Below are 9,293 nucleotides of genomic sequence, written 5' to 3' on the forward strand. Positions count from 1 at the left end.
AAAGAAATAAGATCCCTATTCTGACAGGAGTCAGGCAAGTCTAAATATTTCTTACAGACAGAGCTGACAAAATTCAAAAGTAGTCTGGGTACAAGAGACTCATTAATTTCAAATGGGCGTTTGATTCCCAAAGGGAAGACAAACTTCATCAGTTGGAGCGTTGTGATGTCACAGAGAAACTTCATTAGTGCACCGCTTAGAAGGGAGTCATGAGAGTAAGTAAAATGAAATGTAAATAACTGCCTAATTAGGTGTCCATGAAAAACTGAAGAGCCTCCAAAGTCATTAGAGATGACGGTACATGGCAGGCAGCTTCTTAGACTAAGAATTAGTGCTTTCATAACCTTCACAGAGGGAAGGAGGCTGGAAGATTCCGCAAAGGTCTCCAGAAGACCGGTTAACCTGGACGAAGCCACTCAAGACAATCAGGTGTGACATCATTCACATGGTTGAGGTCCTCTGGAGCAGCAGTTCTAGAACTTCTCGGGGCCATTCTAGTAGAATAGAATACTCAGAAATCACCCCCATTCCCACTGAGCACGGGGTGGGAACAGGCACAGTGAGAGGAAACTAACACAAGGAATGAGCAAAATGGAACTGATTTTGATAAAGGGCATTGTAAGTATTCAGGTCACATTAGAACCATGAAGATACGGTCTTGTCTCAATCAATATTATAAAAGTTAATCCACAGACCAAGCAGACATCAAGTAGGCTTTAAGCCATAAATTGAAACCTTCCACTCCACAGGAACATTAGAGAGCTCTTTTCTCTAGCACTCAGGTGTTAAAGCTATTGCTACTTCTCCCGTCTTTCTACCCCGTCCTTGCCTACAAAATAATGTCCAAATTTCTTAGCATGCATTAAAGGCCTTCAAGATCTACCCCATTCTCCTTTTCCCAGCTTACCTCTCATTGTGTCTTAGCCTGTTCCCTTATACATTATGAGGTCTGTGCTAAGGCTAGTTATACCCTTTTATCCACCGTCTCTGAATGGTAAAATCATATTCATCTTTCAGAATCCAGTTCAAATTACATTTCCTTCCCTGAAGAGTTTGTGATTTCTCCTTTGTGTGTTACAAACATAATTCAAGCATCTACTTTAGCACCTTATTTGAACAAGGGTATTGAGAGAGCAGTTCTCCCTTGGCCTATGGTTAGATATATCTGCATGAATCTAGAAAACAATGGTTTGCACACAGGAATTGCGCACATGGGGCCCTAAGAGGGCTAACTGAATAGGTAGTAAGGCTCAGGATGACAAGGGAAGGGAGAATTGGGTACAGTGTGGTGTTGGTCTCCTGCATCTGTCCCCAGTCTACCCCATGGGCATATGCCTAGGTCACAGAGACTGGGAGTGAGAGTGTGAATTCCAAAGCTCAGTGTCTGGATTCAAATTTCAGTTGTTACATACTAGTTGCCTTGAGTGAGTCAGTTAACCTCTCTAGCTTCAGCGGAGATGGTAATAATAGCACTCCTGCCTCATGGTTCTGTCATGAGAATTATACAAGTTAATGAATACAAAGCTCCCCAACAGTGCTTGTCACACAATCAGCATCATATAATAAGCACCAGCTATTATACTTAGGAAGAGAGATGACAGTTCAGTAAAAATCTGAAAAGTCTATAAGGCCTTAGGGCATATGCAGCACTAACTTGGAACCACTACGGTGAAAGTAAACAAAAAATAGGTGTTCTTTCCAATTCCACCATTGGCCAGAAGCAGCATGGTGCTTTGAATTGGTAGCATCTATTGGGACTAGGAATAGAGGGCTCCCGTGTTTGACAGGGGCAGCTGTGTTCAGAGCGGTCGATTCTCGACAGAGACAGAAGCAGTGCCCATCAGGAATGATGGCCATCACTGTGTGGTCTTTGTGGTACCCAGAGCTGATGCTGCAAGACATCCAAGGGGTTCACTGAGTGCAGAGCAATGTAAGTGGTAGAGTAACTGGGTTCAAGAGAAGCCACCCACTGGACACTTGTCAACCAAGACAGTGATGGCAGCATAAGAGGTGTCAATACTCCTTGGACACCATGGGGTGAGTCATCAGACTTACCCACATGGAAATATTTCCTGGGTCAACCAAAAATACTTGGGAGGAGGGCTTTTGCCAGGGTGCAGAGATCCTCTAGGGTCCAATGTGATCAATTTCTCAAATTATCATTGGTGTGGCTTTATTTTTACAGAAAGGGAATACTGAGACATCATTAACAGCACAAGCTTTGGTTTCAGACAGGCTTGTACTTCAACTCAAAGTATTTACTAAGCATCTATTCTATGCCTCAGGCTCTGTTCTAGCCGGTGGAAATATCACAGTGAACAAGGCAAATAGGATTCCTTCTCACAAAGAGCTACCTTAGAGAGGGGACACAGACAAAAATCAAGTTAAGAAAACAAATTAATGGGATCTTGCGTGTTTAAGACCTACGAAGGCAATAAAATAGATTATATGGTGTACAGATGGGGTGGAGAGAGCTGCTGACATATGGCAGCCAGGTAAAGTCTCTCCATCCAGTCTTTCCTGGCTAGTGAGGTCTAATAGCCAGGAAGAGGCAGCTCTGGGAAGAACTGCGGACAGAGTGTGGGGCCTTAAGTTAGGGAGACTTGGCATATTAGAGGAACATAAAGAAGGATAGGTAAGTCCAGGGGCACCTGGGTGGCTCAGTCAGTTAAGCGTCTGACTTCAGCTCAGGTCATGATCTCACTGCTCTACGTTTGAGCCCCACGTGGGGCTCAGTGCTGACAGCTCAGAGCCTGGAGCCTGTTTCAGATTCTGTGTGTGTGTCTCTCTCTGTCCCTCACCTGCTCACGCTCTCTCTCTCTCTCTCTCTCTCTCTCTCAAAAATTAATAAACATTAAAATGTTTTTTAAAAAAAGAGAGTAAGTCCAAAACAAGGGTCAGCAAACTATGGTGTGGAGGCCAAACCCAGCCTGCTACCTGTTTATGTAAATAAAGTTTTAGGGGCACCTGGGTGGCTTAGTCGGTTAAGTGTCCGACTTTCGCTTAGGTCATGNTTTTATTAGAACATAGCCACACTCATTATTTTGTGCTCTAATAGCAGAGTTGAATAGTTGCCACAGAAGCTGAATGGCCTGCAAAACCTATAATATTTACTATCTGGCCCTTTACACAAAGTGTGCCAATCTCTGGACTAAAACCTAGAGAACAAGCAGGGTGAAAGCAGTAGGAACTGAAGGTTAAGGGGTGCCGAGGGGCAGCAAACTGCCGGGCAGAGAAGTCAGCTTACAGTCCACATGTGATGGGAAGCACCTAGAAGGGTGCAAGCAAGAGAGATGCGTTATCTGATTCACGTTCTCCACTCTGGGAGCTGCATGGAGCAGGACTGCAGGGGCAAAGTGGCAGCAGGGAAGCCAGTTATGAGGAGGCTCTCCCTGCAGGTGGGGACAAGTAGTCAAGGTGTATTAGCTCAGGTATAACAGGCATGAGAATCCCAACGTGACTGTGTAACAGCACAAAAGCTATTCCAACGGTTTCAGCCTCAGTTTTCTTGTCAGTAAAACCCTCAGACCACTACTGTGTGAGTTAAATTACAAACGCACCTGAGGCATCTGTCAAAAAGTAAGTGTTCAGTTAGATATTGGCCGTTATTGTTCTGTTGTTGAGTCATTGCTGTTGACTGGTGAGGCCCATGGAGGACCGGGTCCCAGCGTGGACGTCACCGTGCTGGGTAGTGGCACACTTTTCTCCCTGATTAGACTGGTGAGTCCCCTGGAAACAAGGAAGTTCTTACTCGTCTTTATGTCTCCCAAACTGTGCCTGGCACGTGGTAGATGTTTAATAAATGTTTACTGATTAAACTATCAGGGTGTTTTAGTTTTGTTTTGTTTTGTTTTTCTTTTTTAAGGAAAGGTATTCATTCTGCCATTTTCACCAGATGTGTTTTGTTTTCCAGGTTGATATGGTATGTTTTGATGACACAGACCATTCTGAAGATACAGAGATAGTTGTCTCTAAGGAGAGCTAGTACCTAGCACCCTCTCTGATGCAAAGGGGGTACTGCTCCCCATCAACCTCTACCTTGACAGAATAGGTCAATGCTTGTAATTATACATGAAATCTGGACTAAAAAGTCACTATCCACAGGAAATTCACACATATCAGACACATCTATGTATCAAAAAATCTCAGCCACAAAGCAGACCCAACAAGAGTCAAAAAACATTGTTCTAAGTGTCAGGTTGTTTTTAGACTTTTGCTTCAAACCAGTTGGACACTGTGATGCCTTGTCCAGACATGTCAAAGAAGCCCCTATTTTATATCATTACCTCATTGCTTTTATTGATTCATTATTCTGCCTAAAAACTAAAAGGATCTCTCCTCAAATTGAAATTTCAGAATTTTTTGTCAACTTTCTTATTCTCTGACACACCACGGACCAAGATAGACCGGAAGGGAAATCTACCCCTCACAAGGAGGTAAGTTTTCTCATCAGAAAATGATCCCTACTGTCTAAATAGCTGTTGCAAGTGAAATTAAGTATGATAGACATATTTGCAAATGGAATATGATATCCATAAAGTAGGTGCATACTTTGTGACATTTTTATTTTTCAAAAAAGAGGTTTTAATGCCACAAGGGTTGTACAATACAGAATTACAAAAGCCTGGAAGGGCCAACTCAAGTGACATGTTACTACGTATACATCACCTGTATATTCACAGTAGCTATATGTGTCCTGCCTACACATTTATTGCTCTATCAGAAACATTAGTTAGAATTTCTTTAAAATCAAAGACTGAGAAAATGTTTCCATAGTGGTCACCAAATCTTGCAGTCCTATGCAAACTTAGTAATTTAGCCGACAAACTCCAAAAGTATAGGAAACTTAAAAGAGGAAAAAGATTTAAAATAACACAATATTAAAGATGAGAATCCCCTACAATAGTGAAGGAAAAGGTAGAAATCCTTGAAACATCAGTGAGCAGCCATGAAGAGGGAGTTGTTTTTTTGTTTTTTTTTAACATGAAGGCTGGCATCTCACAAATAACGTATGTTCCATATTATGTGGCAGTTGCTATAGTAACAACCTTTATTTTCTGAAACAGTACACAGATGTGTACAACATACTAACTTGCTGGTTATAAATTACAGCTTTTCCCATAGTTCAATAACTTAAGAATTCTACATTTTTGAAATCTCAGAAGTTCTGTTGTTATTAAATTTCTTTTATGAGATAATTTTCCTTGTACTTTCAAAATGAGAGAGAGCGTTTTGAAACCGGCCAAGAGAAAGGAGGGATGAGAAAATGGGGTACATCAGAGAGTAGCAACAGACTGGGGACTGTTTCCTATGGAGTCTGGATGAAACCCACTGAAATGAGAACATTATTTTAATGAATTAGGCATCATGTACAATAGTGATGGGAAAGAAGTTGCTAGCAAAATGATGTTACAAATAAAGTTATGAATTGATTTTTTATTACAAGGTGCCATATTTACAGTTTTAAAATAAATGGAGATTATTTCTTAGAAATGTCACAAACATTAATATAATTTTACAAGCTACAACAGTGTGGGGGAGTGAATTAGCCCAGTTACTTGACGTCAAATGAAGTTTTTTTAATCTTAAAAAGGCCTGAGTCTGGGAAAAAATGTATATTCCTATATTTGATAAGAGATTAGCATCCCTTTCTCAGGTTACAAAACAGAAGACAGATTTTTACTGATTGGGATATTTTTCTTTTCATATTTTAACCTTAATCAACAAATATTTATCAGGCACCTTGTACATGCAGGGAGCTGTCTGTGCCTAGATGTGTACAGATATGTGTAGAAGCATAAATTATAGAAGAGTTGAGTTCTGTAGATGGCTCTTTTCTGATTCTGAAAATTTACATATGTTTTCCATGTGCTGGATCTGAACATTTTCTTTAATAGACAGTTCACACTGTAGATTTTTAAACCTTGTCAGAAAGAATGATCTCTGTAACATTTGTCAGGCTAAAGTTTATTACCTGGGAAATACCTACTTCAAATATGTTTGAAAATAAGGTTATATAGTTAACATTTACAGTTAAAAGCCAACTTTCTAAAATATATAGATATGTATCTATATCTATATATTTCTAGATATAAGGAAGGGCGCGAGGATCCTCATATAGAGAGTAAAAAGGACCCCCTGATTGAGAAAGTCCAGGCATAACAATGCTAATAAATTTACCTAACAAACACCAAACACTCGTAAATGCTATTTCAAGTGACAGTACAGTAATATTCAAATTAAAAACTGTCTTATCGCAGCAATGACAGGATGAGAAACATTGAATACTGTGCAGATAAGAACAAACCATTTTGAAAAGCTTGCACCATTAAGTGGCTGTTAAAATTTTTGCTAATGCTTTCCACACACACACTCCTTTCTGTATCATTCTGAGATATATTAAAAACAGGACCATGACTAATCCATTCAAGTCCTTACATTCTCAGAGAGAAAGTGAGAGAGGGGAAGAGTTATCACCTAATGAGGGCTTAGAGGCTAGAACTCGGAACCCAAAAGAAAAAGAGTACTTCACTGTTAGATGCATTTTAAAAGTATTACTTAAATTACATTTAAGTCATCAGATAATTATGAACTTTCTTCTCTTTTATATTTATATGGCATATTTATTGAATTGCACAGTATGCTTTTACAATAAAGTGCTTTTTACGTTGCCGCCTTTGTTCATCCAAAATAAAACTGACAGTTATCCTTTTATAAGCTATTCCGAGAACATTTTCTCTTCTTTGAAGCTGATTGATGCACTACTTTAAATGTTCCTGCAAATATCTTTTCAATTCAAGTTTTTGCATAATGTAATAAGAAGATAAAAGAATTCTATACTTCAACGAGAGACATTACAAAGCAAGTAGAGACATTATCAAGGGCATTAACATGCTCCTAATAGCAATAAAACCTTTTAACTGTCTGATGTAGAACACGCTCCCACCAAACCACCACATATTATGGTAATTGGCTCCAATTTCTGAATCTTACATTGTAAAGTTACAAAGAGTTAGGTGGAACTGAAAAACAAATCCAGAATGCTCATCTTGTTAGCATTCCCGTTCTGAAACGTTTGCTTGCTACCTTGAAGGAGAACTGGTCTGGTGTGTGGAGCTGTTCTTTCCTGTGCTATCATAGTTTTGCATCCTGTCTCATTGTCATTCCTACCGACTCTGATATAAATACGTATTTTTCCCCAAATAACCCTTTTCTAACTCCAAAACATCATAGTAACATAAATAGCATTTTTCTCGAAATTTCAGTGTTAACAAATGGGTTCTCTGTTCATGCCTGTGTCACATCTCATTCACTTTATGTGTTCTTTCATCACAGGAAGATACAATAGGGGAAAATATTCCACGAGGATGCTTTGATTTTTCTTTACAACATGCCATTAAATTACGTGAGTAGCCTTTCCACCATGGTGGAGAGGAAATTTCAAACTAAAGTTGAGCCCAGTTTCTGTTCAATTAAATAGCCGAGAAAAAAAATAGTTCTTGGCTTTATTCTTCTTAGATGGGAAGCAGGGCAGTGGGGAATTGACACAAGTCGGTCCTTGGTGATTAACCTGCAGCTTATGGTTGTGTTTCCCGGTGACGTGCCCATCACGCAGGAAGCTTCTCGGAGGCTGTGGAGAGCAGCCTGTCTGCTTTGAGAAGTGCAGATCTATCAGGATCCAGAATCAGGTTCTGAAAAAGCTGTCATTTCATGTCTCTAAAACAGCCTCTGATTTAATGTACAAGATGTCAAGAAGTAAAGGACAATAAAATAAAATCCAAAAAGGAGAACTATTTCAATTAAGAAGCATTTCTATACCAATTCTTGGAAATCACATAAAATAAAAACTGTCAGACTCAATCTGTGTTTAAAAGGTTGATTTTTGTGGCACTTACATAGAAACTACAAGACAGGGAAAAAATACAAATTATTAACAGAGCAATTGAACCTTAAAAAATTCCTTTCTCGCTACATATATATTTGGTTATTAAATTTTCCTAAGGGACCTAGGGAAAGCATTTGTATAGCAGGTACTAGGAGTTGGGAGAGAGAAGGAAAGCAATAAACCCTCATACAGAAAAAAGTAACAAATGTAAGCTGCAGTCCTGTAAGAAGAAGGAGTTTTGTGCATTTCCAAGAATTTAATATTTTGATTGCTGATAATTAGAACTCTCATATAAGACTTTAGGAATTTACCTTTTATTGCCATGATTTTCCAATGCTGTTTGAATGTCCTTTTCAGAGAAAGATAAATATTTCTTCAAGGACTGCCCTATCACCCCAGTAATCAAATATCTTAAAGGTGAACTGAGAAAAAAAAAATCTATGAAATTTGAGGCAACCTTTTAGCTAAGAGTATAATAATAATAAATAAAGAGATAAACATTGGCAAAAGAAATAAAATAAAATTCTTCCTATGGAAGACACAATTTTTATTATCATTTCTTTTTAACAATATGCTATTTAAGAAACATATGTTATAACTCCCACCTATTCCTGTCCTTAGAATTTTTATGATGCTATTTTCTATTAAGAGAGAGATTGGGCAGTGAAAGAAGGGGTGAATTTACTTGCTGTCCTCCATTGATTTGTACATTTCAGGGATATGTTCCTTTCCATGGTCTATTTCTGGTTTCTTTTATTGAAAAAAAATCAAGTTTCTCTGAAGGGAATACTTTACAGAAGAAAATTCACTCCCTTATCATCAAATCAAGAACTTTCCGTAAAGTAACTCTACCACAAGCAGTAAGAGCAGCCTAAGAACTGCCTCCAATCACAAGAAGAATAACAAAATCAGTTCACTCGTGATTTCCTTAATATACTTAAAAGAGATTACAATCCCACTGATGCCTCTAAAAATAAAAATGAGGAAAGGGCAACTTTATTGATTCCCTGCAAACCAACGAACGTGTAACTTATTGATAATACTAAACACCGTCTAAGCCTTTAGTGATTTCCAACCAAAAGTCTGCCTCTGAATGAAGGTTTAAATCATTGTATTAATATATTAAGGGGGGAAATTATCATGGGAGACACTTGGAAATTAATTAAAAACCCTGCACTCAGTTTGTTTGTGAGAGGAGATAAATATCACACATGGGAAATGATGCCTGACAACCGCCATAGTTTTCAGATCCAAAATTAGACCCTGACAGCTACGTCTTTGTATGACTCTCCTTGGGGTATAATATGCAGAGATATAGAATGGGAAGATTTCTGATAGAAGTATTTATTACTGACACTTCCGAAACACTCCACGTGTGGCATCAGCAAAGCATGCTCCACCTTAGACG

The 9,293-nt window shown here is 38.8% G+C and overlaps 1 long non-coding RNA gene across 1 annotated transcript; it reads left to right on the forward strand.

Moving 5' to 3' along the window:
• Nucleotides 1–553: 553 nt before the first annotated feature.
• On the forward strand, nt 554–7,397 carry LOC144216732 (uncharacterized). Its single transcript, XR_013330730.1, has 3 exons — nt 554–618; nt 4,357–4,436; nt 7,336–7,397. It is a non-coding gene; the product is annotated as an uncharacterized LOC144216732 (long non-coding RNA).
• The last annotated feature ends 1,896 nt before the right edge of the window (nt 7,398–9,293 follow it).

The sequence above is a fragment of the Crocuta crocuta genome, unplaced genomic scaffold (assembly GCF_008692635.1).
Source record: "Crocuta crocuta isolate KB4526 unplaced genomic scaffold, BGI_CrCroc_1.0 scaffold48, whole genome shotgun sequence".
Taxonomy (NCBI): domain Eukaryota; kingdom Metazoa; phylum Chordata; class Mammalia; order Carnivora; family Hyaenidae; genus Crocuta; species Crocuta crocuta.